Source organism: Tamandua tetradactyla, chromosome 2 (genome assembly GCF_023851605.1).
Source record: "Tamandua tetradactyla isolate mTamTet1 chromosome 2, mTamTet1.pri, whole genome shotgun sequence".
NCBI classification, from domain to species: domain Eukaryota; kingdom Metazoa; phylum Chordata; class Mammalia; order Pilosa; family Myrmecophagidae; genus Tamandua; species Tamandua tetradactyla.
In genome coordinates this window covers 215,745,077-215,760,658 of record NC_135328.1, presented here as the reverse complement: position 1 = coordinate 215,760,658, position 15,582 = coordinate 215,745,077, and the positions used below count along the sequence as shown (strand labels likewise).

Sequence of the window (15,582 nt, the reverse complement as noted above, 5' to 3'; positions counted from 1 at the left end):
CAATTCAATTTTCTTGCCCTCAGTGGCTTCTCAACCACAGAGATTTCTCCAGAAGAGTCTAGCAGATATTTCAGAGTCCCCCAGGGTATCTTTCTGAGCCATGATGTGTGACACACAATTCCCTGTTGCTCCAGTCCCCCTATTTTCCCCCTTATCCTAAATTTTCGCCCAATAGGTATCCACTATGTATCTTTTCTACAAAGACAGAGAATGTCTTAATTTTCTTTTATAAAAGATAAAAGAGAAGTTTAAGGCATTGTTTCCTCCTGCAAGGAGTATTTCCTTGAATTGCAGCCTGAGACTCATAGGAAACGATGAGGAATGCATGAATAACTAGCCACTCCCCTGTGAAGTGCCAGTGAAAGCCTTCCCCTAAATGTGCTATGCATCTGATCATTTCTGCTTCCATCCAAAGGCAGCACTGTGTGCTGGCACCCCCTTTTACAGATGAGAAAACAGAGGCTCTGGGGGAGGGGGCAGGAAACCCTCCTAAACTCAGATCTTATTCCAGAGCCCCTGCTCCTGCCTTTTCCTGCAAGGTCCCCTGCTACCACGAAGCCTTTCTGGTTGACACTTGAAAGGATGAGCAATGCAAACGTAATTTTTCTCTCTGCCTGCCCCCCACTCCCACCTACCCCAACCCCATCCCCACCCTCTTCAGGTCACAAACTCCCAAGCCTCTCAATTAAGGCAGACTTTTGGTCTAAGCCATGGGGAATTGGCAAAGAAAAAAAGGAAGCTCCAGATTCTAATTAACTTTGCTTTTTAACTACAGATGAGCCACTTTTTTGAGATAACTGGGCATGAGAATCTCAAAGATTAATGAAGCTATTTAAGGATGGCAGGAACGCTGGGGCCAGATACTCATGTAATTAGGTTCCTTTATCCTGGGGCCTTGAGGGTAAAAATATCAAGGGAACGAAGGGGGCGGGATTATGGGAGTAAATATGGAAACTCTCCCCTTTGAGGAGGATTATTTTGCAGAGATCTCTTCTTTTTCCTAATAGAATTAAAAACAAATAGTCAACTGTTTTGTTCTGTTGTTGTCAGTTGCATCTTATTTTTCTTTCTGACTTGAGCCTCCCTAGTCTTGTTTCTGGTTAGCTTCTTATCTGAACCACACCTAGAAAAGCGGGATTCCAGGTTCTCTTAGGAGAAGCCCAGCAGAATTCCAGGGAGGTTGGTGATTAGGATGTCACTGGACAGATGGGAGAGGCTGACATCGCACCCCAGCGAGGTTACCTGGAAATGTCAGGAGACAGACAAGGAGGAATGGCTAATAGAGCACATAACCTTCCCTCTTCTAGAGCTTGTTGAATGTAACAAGGTCTCTGAGGTGTGGGGATTAGAAACTCATTTGATTTCCTGCTTTCTGTTTGGGAGAGGATCAGCTTCTTCTGGAGCAGTGGGGAGGGAGTCTAATATCTCTATTTACTCTAAATTTTAACAGTGGAGAAACTGTGATTTATCCATTAAACTTATTCATGCCCTCACCTGGTTTCAGAAAGGACTTAGGGTACCTGAGCTCTGAACAAGGTATCCAGAGACTTGGTTGGTTGGTTGGTTTGTTTGTTTGTTTCCATCTCTGTCACTAACTAGCTGTGTGACGTTGAGTAAGTTCTCTTTGTGTCTGTTTTCCATCTGGGAGCACGAAACTATTGAGTGTTTACCATTAATGTACCAACATGCTCTATTCTAAAGACTTTACATGTACGCGTATTAACTCATTTACTTTTCCCCAAAACAACCTGTGATGTTATGTATTATGGATACTACTAGATTTGTAGAACAGGCAGGATGTTCAGGACTGGTTTTTGTTGTGGCTTTTGCCATTCTAAAGAATCTTGGATTTTTCTCTGGGTTCCAGAGAAACCAGTGCCTGACACCTGGTTTCAAAGCCAGGTCATTGAGTCCAGCTGTTGACGAGGACCTTGTCTTTGAGCCTGACAGTCAAAGGTTGACTCAGACCCACGTTGCAGAAAAAGCAAGGTGGCCACTGCAAAACTGGGCCCTGGGGACAAGCGTGCCCACCTGTGGGGTGGGGTGTGTGTGGAAGCCAGGATGCTTGTCATCTGCCCTGTTGGAAAATCTTTCGGTGGCCTGGCCTTTCCTTCCCTGGTTGGGGCTGTTAGGGATACCATCCCATCCCCACCCAGGGTGGCTGTCAGAGAACTCCTCGGCCCCTGTCTGTCCATCACAGCCCTGGTCCAGCTGTGACCTCCTCCTGCTTATTTTTCATCCTAGGAAGCCCCGGTCCTGTTTGGGGGGTGGGTGGGGCGGGGACAGGGAAGGCAGCCCCGGGGGCTGTCAGGGCACCTGAGCCACCTTTGGGCTGTCTTCTGCCACGCGTCCGCTCCCCCACCCCCACGCCAGGCGCGCTCCCTCGGGGAAGGCGGAGGAAGCGCAGCAGTTGCGCCCGGGGCCGGGGCCGGGCTGCCGGTGGCGGGCTGCGGGTGCCCCCACACCCCGCTCCCGGGGCTCCGCCTTCTCCAGGGACTGTCTGCCAAGAGCACAGCCGCGCTCCGCGGTGTGGATGAGTGTGGATGAGTGTGCGCCGGTGTGTGAATGTGCATCTCTCCAGTGCCCGTGTCTCAGTGTGTGTGTTGTGTGTGTGCACCCTAGTGCGTGCCATTTTGTGTGTCACTTGACAAAATTGTGCCTCAGCGAGTGTGACTTCATCTGCGGCCGTGTGACTTTGTGAGTGATCTGTGGGTGACGTCTGGGTAGGGTGGGGGTGCACGGGGACCCCCGGCCGGGGCAGGGCTGCTGAGGGCTGGAAGGGCCACCCCTGGCCAGGTCCTCTCATCCCGGCTCCTGCAGAATCCCCGCAGCCTCTGGCGGGTTTTTCTGCACCCCACCCCCCACCCCAAAGGGACGGCCGAGGCGATTCAAATCCTCAGGGCCGCCTCCTTCCTCCTTTGAGCTCCACTGGGGCAACGTTTACGCCAGGGGCGGCGGGCCCGGCAGGCCACTCTGAGGGCACATGGCCGGGCCAAGGGGAAGTCTGGGGCGGGGTGGGAGGGGAAGTTCAAATACACTGGTTCGGATCTAAACCGTGCGGCCCGGCGGCCGAGGGAATAGTGTGTTGGATGCATGTGTGCCAGCTTAAGTCCTTGTGTCGGTATGTCTGTGTGTGTGTGTGTCGGTGTGTCCGCGAGGTGGGATTCCTTGCCCTTTGGACTCAGGTGTCCTCATCCCCCCACCCCCTGCCCAGGGATGACAGTATCTACGTCACCCCTCCCGGCTGCCGAAAGCCCGAGCGCAGCTGTCAGTTTCAGGGGCGGGACTGCCCCGAGGGTCTGCCCGCCGGCGAGGAGATCAAGGTGCTGAGTGGGTGTATGGGTGAAAGTCCCAGGTAAACCCACGTGTTTCTAAACCCAACAACTTAGGGACAGGAAGCCTTCGGCGGCCCAGAGCCCGGGTCTGCCGCTTACTCGGGTCACCCCAACTCGCGATCAGTGACTGGGGTCCAGCGCCCCCCGCCCTTCCTGGTGATGCTCTGGGATCCGAGGAGAGTAAAGCCCTTAGGTGAACAGCCAACTTCACTCGCTTTGCAAATGTCCCTTTCCATCCCCGGGCTGCTTGGCGAGCACCAGGCCAGGGACCAGCATGCGCGCGCCGGGACCCCCCACTCCCACCCCACCCCTGGGGCGCCACCGCCGGTCTGGGTGCTGGAGCGGCGGGGACCGTGTACGATGGCAGCCGGCATTTCGCCGGGCTCCGAGTATGTGAATTTGCCCACGGTGCCCGCGGCGGCCCCGCCCCGGCCAGGATGCCCCGCCCGCTGGCCCGTTGTCCCGGCCCCGCCCCGGGCCGCGCCCCTCCACCACTACCCGCCGGCCCGCACCTCGCGCCGCCAGCCAGCCCTCAGGGCCCTGCCGGCTCCGCGCCGCCGTCCGGAGCTGGCACGCTCCCTCACTCCCGGAGCTGCCAGCCGCGTCCCCTGGGCAACCGTCTCCAGAGAGACTGGGCCCCGCCCCCAGCGCCGGTGCCCGGTACGGAACCCACCTGTGCGGGCGTCTGCGGGGTCCCAGTGCCCCCCGCCGCACACCCCGCCCCGCCCGGGCGCTGGGCTTTGTCCGCCTGGGGGTCCAGGGCCGGGGGCGGGGGAGGTGGGCGCGCTCCGGGGACGGTGGGGTCCCCTGGGGGAGGCCGAGCACTGGGTCGGGCTCGCGTTGTGTGGCTCTGGGGGTCGCGGCGTGTGTGGTGGGGGGCTTGGCTGGCGTGATCCGACCGCTTGCAGCGCCCAGCCGGGGTGTCCCCGCGGCCGCCCGGGTGGCAGGAGCCGAGGCTCAGCTAGGCGCCCAGGGAAGACCCGCCTGCTCTGGGCGAGCTGTTTACTTGTCCCGGATCGAGCGAGCCCGGCGCGTCCTCCCCTCCCCCTGCCCCCGATTCGGGCGCGCGCAAGGAGCATCCTGTGCGTCCACCCCACGCGTTGCCCTTGAACCCCGAGGGTCCAGCGGGCCGCAGACCCGAGTGCTGAGGTCCCGGCCAGCGCCAGGGCCGCAGCGGGGGCCGAACCTTCCTCCCAGGGAAGCGCCTTCTCCCCGGCCGGCCTTTGTGAATCTCGTCCTACCTCTTATTCCTGACCTGGATTCCAAAGGACAAATTCTGTGCCTGCTTCTCTGGCTGTCCCCTCGCCCGGCTCGGTCTTGCTTTAGCTTTCCCCGCGTAGCCGGTGCCGAGGTGCTTGCGCTTTACCCTCCTAACTCCCGCAGTGGCGGGTCTCGCGGTCGGCCTGCCGTGGAAGTGACTTGGTCCCGAGCTCTTCCATTTCTCGGGTGGCTGTGCCTTGGGCAGCTCTTGCCTCCTCCCCTGGGTGCTGAGCGGGGTGGGGGGGGCCCACATCCCTGGGCTCCTGCAGCGGGGTCATGGGATGGCTTTCCAGGGATGGCGCTTGCTGCAGGGCAATGTGTTCCTGGAATACATAACCTTTTCCGTCGGGTTCCTAGGGCTGTGCTATCCCGTGGAGAACCGAGTGGTTTCGGTGTTGTTGTTGTTGTTTTCCCCCACCCCCACCTCGGGGAGCCCTTCCCAGTCTTGGGGGTGCTGGCCCGAGGCTCGGCACCCAGTGGAGGGAGCAGCGCTTAGGCAGGGGCGTGTCCCTCTGCTGGCTGCCGGGCCTCCGGAGCGCGGGCGCTTTTCTCTCCCAGGTGTCAGATTGTCTCCAGGAGTTGGGGGGCGTGGAGTATGGGAACAGATCCGTGAGTGGGTGACCCCCTTCCCCCATGACCTCCAGAAGGACATCCTTTGTTTTTATGTCCAGCCGAGCAGTGTTTAATTTCCCTTCACCAAGCAATCTGTACCTTGAAGGCAGATGGGAGGAGGGAACCCTCATCTCAGGTCACCCCACCTGCTTTTCCAAGCCCCTGAACCCAAGTGCACCAGACTTGGCTCAGATTGCTCACTTTGCGTTCAAAAAAGCAAACGAAACCAATAAACAGCTCAAAAAAATCATCTGTCATCTGTATATTCCCGCTTCAGGCACTGAAAGTGTTCCTGTATTTTGCTTCAGTGCCACAAAGGGAGCTGGGGGTGGCCTGGATGCAGATGGCGAGAAAGGCCAATTAAGCACAATGTGACTTGTTTGCAAAAAAAGGGAAACGAGGTGAAACAGTTGTTTCTGAGCTAAAATCCTGTAAGAGAATGCAGAGGTTTCTGAGCTTCTTTCTCTCTCTTTTATTTCTTCAGACACATAAAGAGCTCGGGGTGAGACGGACGGAATGACACTCATTGATTCAAATGCATCTCTAACCTGCCAGGCAGAGAAGCTTCTGCTGTGGGTCTTTTTTGGACCATTCCAGAGAGGTAGGTTGGGAAAAGGGGAGAGGAGTATGTGGGAGGAGGGAGAAGAGATGTTATTTCGTAGATAGATTAAGAATTTGAACAAAATCTGCCCCCCCCCCACGATGATCCAGTCACAAGAGAGCTTCTCCATAGGACTAGAATACCGGAAGGGAGAGAATGACCCAAATTTGTGCCAGGAGCAGACAAGGGGGGGATGTGAACTAGACATCAGCCAGGTTCCCAAGAGAGGGAAGCTTCCTGGGAAAAGAAGTTACAGTTTTGCTCGGAAGAGCCTGAGAGCCCGTTGTTATTTTTTGAGTGTGTGGTGACATACATATAACGTGAAGTTTGCCTTTTAAATCATTTTTAAGTGTGCAATTCAATGGCATCGATTACTTTTACAACATTGTACCACCATTACCAAAATGTTTTCATCACCCAAACCAGAAACACCTCACCATTTAAGCAATAACTACCCCTTCCCTCCCAGCTCTAGTAACCCCGATCTTTTCGTCTCTGTGAATTTGCTTATTCTAGACATTTCATATGAGTGTAATCAAACAATATGTGGTCCTTTGCACCTGGCTTCTTTCACCTAACATAATGTTCTTAGAATTTATCCATGTCGTAGCGTGTATCCCAACTACATTCCCTTTTACGGCTGAACTGTATTCAGTTGTAGGGACAGACCACATTTTGTTTATCCGCTCATCTGTTGACGGGCATTTGGGACGTCTCCGCTTTGGGGCCATGTGAATATAGCTGCTCCGAACACTGGTGTTGGAACCCATTATGCAGCCGCAGCATTTCGTATTGGGCTCCACTGTTGTCCTGATGAAATCGGGCTGCCCTATTTGGGGAGAGAAAAATTAAAATAACCTAAGGAAGGAAAGTGAATTTCATTTTTATAACTCAGTATTGCTTCTCAGGGAGTCCTTGGGTGGGGACATTCTTTCTTCCCAGAGGGTTGGCGGTCACTGTGTTGGTAACAGAATGTTCCGTTGAAGCTTCTAGAGTATTAGGCTTAGAAGGAAAATGCCGTCATTGCATGTAGATGAAGAAACCGAGAACAGAGACTGACTGGCACTGGACTAAATCCCCTCATCTGGGTCTTCCTTGGTACTTGACAAAACTTCTTTGTTAGTTGTGGATCTTCTTAGCAAAAAAAAAAAAAAAAAAATCAGAATATTAGGAATTTTAATCTATAAAGTAAAGAAATCAGGGAGCTACCGCGACAGAGATAGAGACAGGGCCATGACGCTTCACGCTCAACTCCCACCCCACTCCCACCAGCCTCTGAAGGCCTGGGGTCCCCTGGGGAACCCTGGGGCTCCCCAGATCATAGGAGCCATGGCGGCCACAGGCCTGCGTTGAGGGATTTGAGTTTGTTCCACATATTTGTCTACACTGTCTTGGCCCTTGTTCCAGAAAATGCCTTTTAATAATAATTTTTAACCCTCATACTTTTTTTTTCAAAGCAAAGCAAATTTATTATCTTATATTTCTGGATGTCCTCATATTTCTTTAACTTCTAAAGGAAATACATATTTGTTCCCCCAAATTTGGATGCCACTAAGAAAAATTGCAAACATAACTCTTCTAGATTCCCAGCCCCCAGAGAGAACCACTGTTTCCATATGGAAGTACCCATTCTCACCCTGTCACCCCTCAATATGTATATTTTTTAACTTGATTTTTATGTATTATTCAATATTGTTATGGACTTCCATGTAAACATATCTGGTTAAATGCATATGTGTATCTCTGCTCTATTTCAAACCCCTCCAAAATCAGAGCAAAGGAATAAAAGGCATAAGTCCATATGAAAACAGAAGAGAAGATGATAGAGGAGGGAGGAATATGATCAGGAATTTTGGAAGATAGAAAGCAAATGAAGGAGAGAGAAGCAGAACAGAGAATGTTGAAACCCAAGTTCCAATGCTGTGAGCAAAGTAAGCTGGCACATCCATGGAGCCCACCAAAGGCTCTGGAATGGGGGATATGGTGTACTCCCAAAGGTGAGCTGAAAGCAGGAAGATTTGTAGAAAATGAGTGTTAGAACGACAGACATGCTCTCAGCACACAAAGTCAAGTGATTTGCCTTCTCCAATCCAACAGAAGATGGGGGTTTTCCTGCCGGCAGTGTTGAACCAGAAAGGCACCGGTGCAGTTCAAGGCAGAGAGAGGCTGTGTGGGGGGTAGCTGAGGGCAGGGAGAAGCTGCATGGAGAGCAGCTGAGGACTGGAAGAAACATCGTATTGAAGACACAGGGAATAAAAGTTACGTGCTAAACAGTTATATCCCAGCTCCCTCCTGTGCTTGGTTCTCAGAACATGTCAGCCTGGCTTAACCCATTTTTCCAGACAGGGCCTTGCAGGGCTTCTCTCTAAAGAACTCCTCCTCACAAGAAAAATGATCCTCAGAGGCTGACGTTGAGGGGAGGACCCACTGAGGAGTTGGCTTGGTACTTTATCACTCCATAGTGAAGCCCACCAAGCAACTAGTTCTGCTTGTACACAAACAGGTTTTAGTGTCTCTCTTTTAAATTTGAATGGGAAGCCAAGGATCGTTGAACATAGAATCAAACCTCTAGCATGAAAGATAGTGGTGGAAACAAATAGAAAAAGGAAATTCATGTCATAAACATGGTTGGTTTTATTTTTTTTAAGGCACATCATAAAATAAAAACAAGCTCTTTGATGGGAAAACTCTGATAGCAGGAATACAAAATCCAGTAGAAAGGTTGGGAGATTGAAAAGCAAATTTTCCAAAAGGGAGAACAAAAGATTTGAGAGATGGAAGAAGAAGGGGGGAAAAAAGTTGGGAAAATTAGAGAATCAGTTCAGGAGGGCCAACATCCCACTAAGGTGGGAAGAGAAAATAGAGACAGGAAAATGTTCAAAGTAATAGTACAGAAAAGATTTCTAAAACTGGGGTTTCTGCACTCAAAGGGTCTCTGAGTTTTATACCCAACATAATGAATAATAAAAGACCCCCACTAAGGGACATCAGAGTGAACTTTCAGTACTCCAGTGATAGAGAGAAGAGCCTAAAAGTCACCAAAAAGAAAAGAAGCCACATGCAGAAGATCAGATAACAGGATGGCATAAAACTTTTCAAAAGCGACATCAGAAGCTGGAAGACAATGGAGCGATGCTTTCAGATTTCTGAGGAAAATTAATTCCCAACCCAGAATACTGTATTCATTATCGTGTAAGTAAAAGAGTACAAGAAAGGCAATTTTTTTTAGATATGTGAATTTTCAAATAAGTCCCCTCCTCGCATGCATTTTCAAGGAAGCCATTAGAGGATATTCTCCACTAAAACGATGGAATAAAGCAAGAAAGAACAAGTGATACAGAGTGGCTTTGTATGTTTCAGCTATTATCCTGCTTTGACTCTTTGGAAGGGAGAAGAAAAAAAACACCTTGCCCCGTGGGTACTGAAAAGTGCTCAATTCCAAGCTTCTTCTGCAACCAGGAACAGGTCTGAGATGCTCCTGTGCCAGAATTTGACACAGGAACCAATGACACAGAAGAGGAGAAGGAAGAATATATGCTTGTGCGACTGGGGTGGGGACACCAAGAGGGGCTGTGAGGTCATGCTCCTGGTGCAGGAATGGCAGGGATGCAGGTTGGACCCAGTGCCTGGGGGCAACAGCAGAAATTTTGCTAATAGATGTGGTTCTGCATTGTCAAATCCACCTGGTGTACTAAAATTATATGTCCTTTCTTGTTCCACTTTTTGTTTTTCTTGGAGTTGGTAGTTGCCTCACTTTTCTCAATTGATTTGTTTTCTCTGTGCTAATCACTAATTCTTTTCCCAAATCTCCTAACAGAACTACAAAACTCAAAATACAAGGTGTATGTGTGTGTGTGTGTGTGTGTGTGTGTGTGTGTGTGTGTCAGATACCCCTTCTCTACTTAATCAGCCAGAGTAGGCTTCTTAATTATCCAGAGAACAGGGAAGGAAGTTCTCATAATGATGGTGAAAAGGGCCCTCAGCAGCACAGCTATGTAGCTTTTCTAAAAAGCAACCAGCCCTGTTTGGAGCAAGAGGACCCTAGGAGAAATATCTCTGAGGAGAAAACAGAGCTGATGGATTATATGACATATTTACCTCATTGTGAGAAGTTTTATAGTTCTGTGGGAAAGTTTGGGGGAAGAATTAGTGACTCAAACATGGAAAACAAAGCAAATGAGAAATGAGGCAACCACCAACTACAGGAAAAAAAAAAAAGGAAATATAACTGTAGTACACTTTATGGATGGCTTAGCGTTGAGCAATATTTTTGTAGCCATCATGATGTAAGCTTTGGAGATAACCCCAAGCTCTTCTACAGTTACATTCAGAAGGTGGAGGAGAAGATATGAGCATGTGTGTTTGTGTAGGAGAGCTCAGTTTCAAATTCTAATGTAAGAATTTAACAGTTGGAATACAAAAAATATCAGCATAAACCTATTGTTTAGAAGTATAAAGATAAATACCCAAAGGAAATTAATTGGGGGTGAGATGTACCTGGGACTGGTAGAGTCTGGGGACTGCCGCTATTTTTTCCTTATTATAAGTGTTTTAGTTCTAATTACTTTTAAAAGTCATGTGCTTGTAGAACTCTCACAGAAATTAAGGTCATTTTTATGACACCCATGTCCTTCCATGATATAACTGTTTTCATTTTGAGCTATGCTTTCCGAAATGCTTTGTCTACAAGCATAGGCCATAATGATAAATGTATGCAGATTTTTGTTTCACTTAGTGTGGAAAATCTGTCCAGTGTTCTGTAGAGTGCAGAGGTGTCATTTTAATGACCACATTTGAGTCCACTGAGTTAATGTACAAGTTACCTAACCATTTCCTTGTCACTTTTGAGTTTTCACTTTCGCAACAATACCACGATGAATATCTTTGCTCACATAACTTTATCTGTTTTTGAATTGCTTCCTTCGGACGAGTCCCAATTTCCTAAAATTATGGGAACTGAGACCATGGTTCTTTCTTTTGATCTTTATATGTCGTGTCAAATGGTTGTATGAACTCTTCCAGCGTCCCCACTGTGGCCTGTGGCCTGTGGGTCATTAACTGAGCATCTGAGGAGGTGGTTGGGGTAGGACTTTTGCAGGGTAGTTGGCTCATTTTTTCTGATTCCAGCAGAAGGAGTCAGAAATATATATTTTTCCATATAGAATGGAATTTCCAGAAGCCTATGTCTCTCATTCTTTGATTTCTGTCTTGGTTTTCCCCAGTAAGGATTCTGGTTTTACCCTTTTAAATACTCAAATTAAAAGTTCATGTCTTATCGGATGTGTGCGGCTCCCAGGGAGAGAGAGAGCTGGGTAGACGTGGAAACCAGGGAGTAAAGCAGTTCATGTCCTCAGTTTACGTGCTGAGTGGTCCTTAAGATGCCTTCTATATAATGTCACATTACTTCATTATTTCCTCCATGTGCATTCCTTCACATCTTCAATACCTTTATCTGGTATGGCAGAGCTCCAGTCCTCCAGGCAAGCTCCCCCTTTCTCAATCCAGGGTGTGGTCCTTGGGATATCTTCTGCCTTGAGCCCTTCCCCACCCTACGCCCTCCACCCCACCCCCCACCCCCGCTCCCTGGCGGCTGCAGATTTCCCTCCCAGTCAATCTGGATGCACATCCCTCTCCCCAGGCCGGCCACCCCTGGACCTCTGGCTTTGCCTTCACATGCTATCAGAGTGCTGTGCACATTGCATTTGCCAGGCCTTCCCTCTGGCTGTGACTCAAGGCTGTATGGAGAAACACTCTTTCTGCCCCTGGGTTGGAGGAAGGCTGTTAAGCTGGGGCCTCTCTGAGTGACCCACCCTGTTTCCCAGTAAAGATTGGGTGTTTTGGGAGAGCGGCACATGTCTCCCCAAAGGCCTGCCTGTGGGAGGACCCTGGCCCGGCGGTTCTTCTAGTTCATAGCTTCGGTTCTTCTTGCACCCCTGTGGGAAGGCCCCGAAGCTTTAGACCCGTGCTGTGATGCCTGCCCCTGGGCTCGGCGAGGTGTGTGGGGCCTGGCCGCTTCCCTCCGTTGGGCCGGCCCTGCCAGCTCATGCCCGGGGCCCTCAGTGGCCTCCTGCTTGCTTTCCCACTCCCCTCTTCTTGCCTCCCACCCTTCCATGTTCTCACAGTGGCTAAAGTGGTCTTTGCAGAGCACAAGACAGGATCACATCAATCCCCTGCTCAAAACTCTCCCACGGTTTTCCATTACGACATGGCCAAACCCAGACTCTCTGCTCTCTCTCGAATGAGCCTCTGCCCTGGGCCCTCCACCCTAGTCGCCTGGCCTCAGGACCTTTGTACCTCCATTCCTGCTGCCGGGAGCCCTAGTTCATTGAGCTTTGCTGGGTCCTTCTCACCATCTGGGCTTCAAATTCAACTGATGGTGCCTGAGAGCCCTTCCCTGACCTATCATTTGAATGCGGTCCCTCCCTGCAGGTCCCTGAATTCAGCTTGTTTATTAATTTGTTCTCCTTTTATTGTTTGTCTTCTCCCGTTAGACTGAAAATGGTCGGGCACGGTGCCCGTCCTGTTCCCTGATTAGCGCGTGGAAGGGGCTCTGATAGCTCTGTGCAGAGTGAGTGAATGGGCATTGGTTCCTGAAGCCTCCTGGGCTGAGAAAGGGTCTTCTCTCACGTCCTTTCTCCTGAGCCCTCGGGATGGGGGTGGGGTCCTGGGATCTTTGGGCTTTGACCAGCAGCAGGACAGTGGTTTCTGGAAAGCTCCATTGGGGCAAATGGCCCAGAGTCTCTGTTGCTCCCAGGAGCCCTGTCAGGATCCTCAGGGTAAAATACCTTCTGGCACTCCCTTTCCACATAGATTGGACAACAGGGAAAGTGCCGATTTCATCCTCCATCTGGGGAGTGGCTGGGAAACAAAATGCTTGATTAGAGGGATTTTGGGGGGTTGAAACGAGCCAGAAAATCACCCTAGGCTGAGGAGACGGATCAAGGGCTTGCCCTGCCTGGTGGAGAAGGCCAGCTTGTGGACACCTGGCCACTACCCCAGGGGCACACTTGCAGGGTAGCCCCGCTGCCCTCATGAGGTGGCTGCTGGACTTGCATCCTCCTGAGCCTGGCTTGCTGGTAGACCCTTGGGCTGTGCATAACCTTCTCAGTGTTTCTGTAGTCGAGGCTTCTTCTCTGGGGCTAAATGGACTGCAACTTTGGGTTATGAAATCCAGGCACTGGACTGACATTTTGTCCTTAGGATTAAGAAAGATGAACAGTTATGATGGCCCAGGGGGACATTTAGATGCCTGCTATAGGGTGTATTCTAGAAAGCGCGTGGAATCTTTTGCACAGGTCTCCCTCTGGGAGAAAGATGTTTATCACTCAGATAACTTCCCTTCTTTTCCCTGCCTGCTGCCTGTCCCCTGAGCAGACCCTGCCAGGAGTGACTCATGTCTTTCCTTTGGAAGCCACTCACCAGGACATGTGACTGCAGGGCCCAAACGTCTGCTGTTACGTTGACAAAGGCTGGGCAGCAGCCCCTGCTCGGAGCATCAGCCCCATCTGCGAGGGCCGAGGGGGAGACATGGAACTCGGACAGATGCAGGAGACACCAGCACAGAACCTAAGACGGTAGAATTTCAAAAGGAGTGTATTACTTTGCAACTTGTCAGAATGTGATATACCAGAACTGGAATGGCTTTTAATCAGGGAATTTAATAAATTGAAAGTTTACAGTTCTAAGGAAATGAAAGTGTCCAAATTAAGGCACCCACAAGAGGTTACCTTATTTCAAGGAAGGTCCATGGATTAGGAACACTTTGTCAGCTGGGTAGGCACGTGGCTGGCATCTGCCTCTCCAGGTTCTCACTTGCTTAACATCTCATGGCGATGTCTGCTGGGCTCCAAGCATCTCCAAACATCTGTGTCTCTGTCCTCCACATGTCAGCTGTGCTGTGAAGAGCCCGTTGGCTCTGAGGATTCTGTCGTTTCTCTAAGCTCTGTCATTTCTGTTCTCTCTCCAAAATGTTTCCTCTTTGAAAGGATTCCAGTAAGCTAATCAAGACCCACCTGGAATGGGTGGCATCCCATCTCCATCTAATCAAAGGTTAATACCCACAACTGGTTGTGTCACATCTCTATGGAGATGATTTAATGAAGTTTCCATCCTACAGTACTGAATAAGGACTAAAAGAAACGGCTGCTCCCACAAGATTGGATCAGGATTAAAATGCGGCTTTTCTAGGGTGCATAATAATACTTTCATTGAGTCTTCAGACGTCTGAGCTTGGGACCAGCCACCAGGTCCAGCAGCCCACTCTTGGGCAGGCAGAATTTCACTCCCAGTTCAGACAAAGCGTCTGTGGCCCTGGGTACACTGCCCCGCTTCCCGGCCTCTCTAGGAAATCAATTAGAGCCCCTTGAGGCTTCCCTGGTGCTGGCGCAGCAGGACGGCAGGACAAACACTTTTCATTGAAATTTTTTGGAGAAATTTCTTGGCTGGCAGGTGAGGGCTCAGAAGGCCTGACCCCTCAGCTCTTTGCAGCGGGAGAAACTTCTCTTCCCCTCGAGGCTATAAAAAGTGAGTCTAACTGGGAACATAGCAGAACAACTCGGAGAAGGACGGCAGGCAGGACAGGACAGACACACGGGCTGGGCTTGCTCTGGCCGCCCCAGGGCCCTTTCTGTGTGTAGCGCTGGCTGGGAGGTGGGAAGGTGAAAGAAACGGCACTCTCTGGTCCCGCTTTCTTCTGCATTTTTATTAATGACTTAGAGGTGGATAGACAGAGAAGTCACACCGTAAGATTCTGGATGACTCAGAGAGGGAAGGGATTGCTCACAGCTCATCTTCGGATGATTCAACTCCAGGGCCTTGGGGTTGGCCCTGATCCCCACTTAGCCTCTGTCCCGAGGCCATCACACCTGTCCCCACAGCTCCACACTCTCTCTGTAGCCTAATGACCCCAGATGAGATCTCCGGGACCCCATAGCCCTCTCCTCCGAGCTCTGAACCCGGGACTTCACCCCTTGGCTGTCTTCACACGTTTGTCCAATAGGCATCTCAGATTCCGCATGTCTGAAATAGAGTGCTTACTGCTTTATCCCCCCAAAAGTCTGTTTCTCCCCTACAAGTTCCCAGCCCAGGAATTTTCTACCACCCGGGCAATTTCCCACGCCCCAAGCCTGGCTGCCCTCCTTGCTTCCTCTCTCACCACCCCCCTTCTGGGCATCAGGTCTCCTAAATATATCTTGCTTCTGTTCTCTCTCCTTCTCCTCTTTCAGAATCAGACCACTGCCTTCACTGCCCCTCCCTCCTCGTTGTGCCCACCCCCATGCTTGCTTCTCTCCCATCCTCTGCCACATCCCTTTGAGTCAGATTGGATTCCATCCCACTGTTGCCTAAAACCCTTTTCGTGGCTCTTAGCATGAAATCCAGGTGCCCTCTCCTGTTCTATGGGTCTGTAGGGCCCGCTCCCTGCCAGCCTCTCCCACCCCACCTTGCGTCGTGCCCCCTCCCTGCCCATAGGCTCCAGCCTCAGCGGGCCCCCTTCCCTCAGCTCTGGAATATGCCAGTCCCACCTTCCTTTGCTGTCTCTTGTCCCCTGCAGGGGCTCTGGGTGTGGCTGGCTCCCTTGAGGTCTCTCATCTCAGCTTTGATGTGCTGTCCTGGTGTACGGGGTGGGGGGGGGCTTTTCTGACCCCCCAGTTTGCCATAGATAGCCCCCAGGAAGCCCCTTCCCCCCCCACCCACACATTTCCTTCACTCAGCTTGGTGTGACCTGTGACCATCCCACTTGTTAGCATCTCCCCTCCTGGAATGTGAGACCCTGCA

General features: G+C 50.9%; 1 protein-coding gene across 2 annotated transcripts in view; it reads left to right on the top strand.

Moving 5' to 3' along the window:
• Positions 1-15,582, top strand: part of PIK3CD (phosphatidylinositol-4,5-bisphosphate 3-kinase catalytic subunit delta) — a 62,269-nt gene that overhangs the window by 28,823 nt on the left and 17,864 nt on the right. The window contains exons 1-2 of one of the 2 annotated variants that reach the window (XM_077151386.1): positions 3,882-3,995; positions 5,692-5,808. The gene's annotated coding sequence lies outside the window, so the exon portion shown is untranslated. Of the gene's footprint in view, positions 1-3,881; positions 3,996-5,691; positions 5,809-15,582 lie in introns of those variants that run through there. The other variant, XM_077151385.1, reaches the window with a different exon arrangement.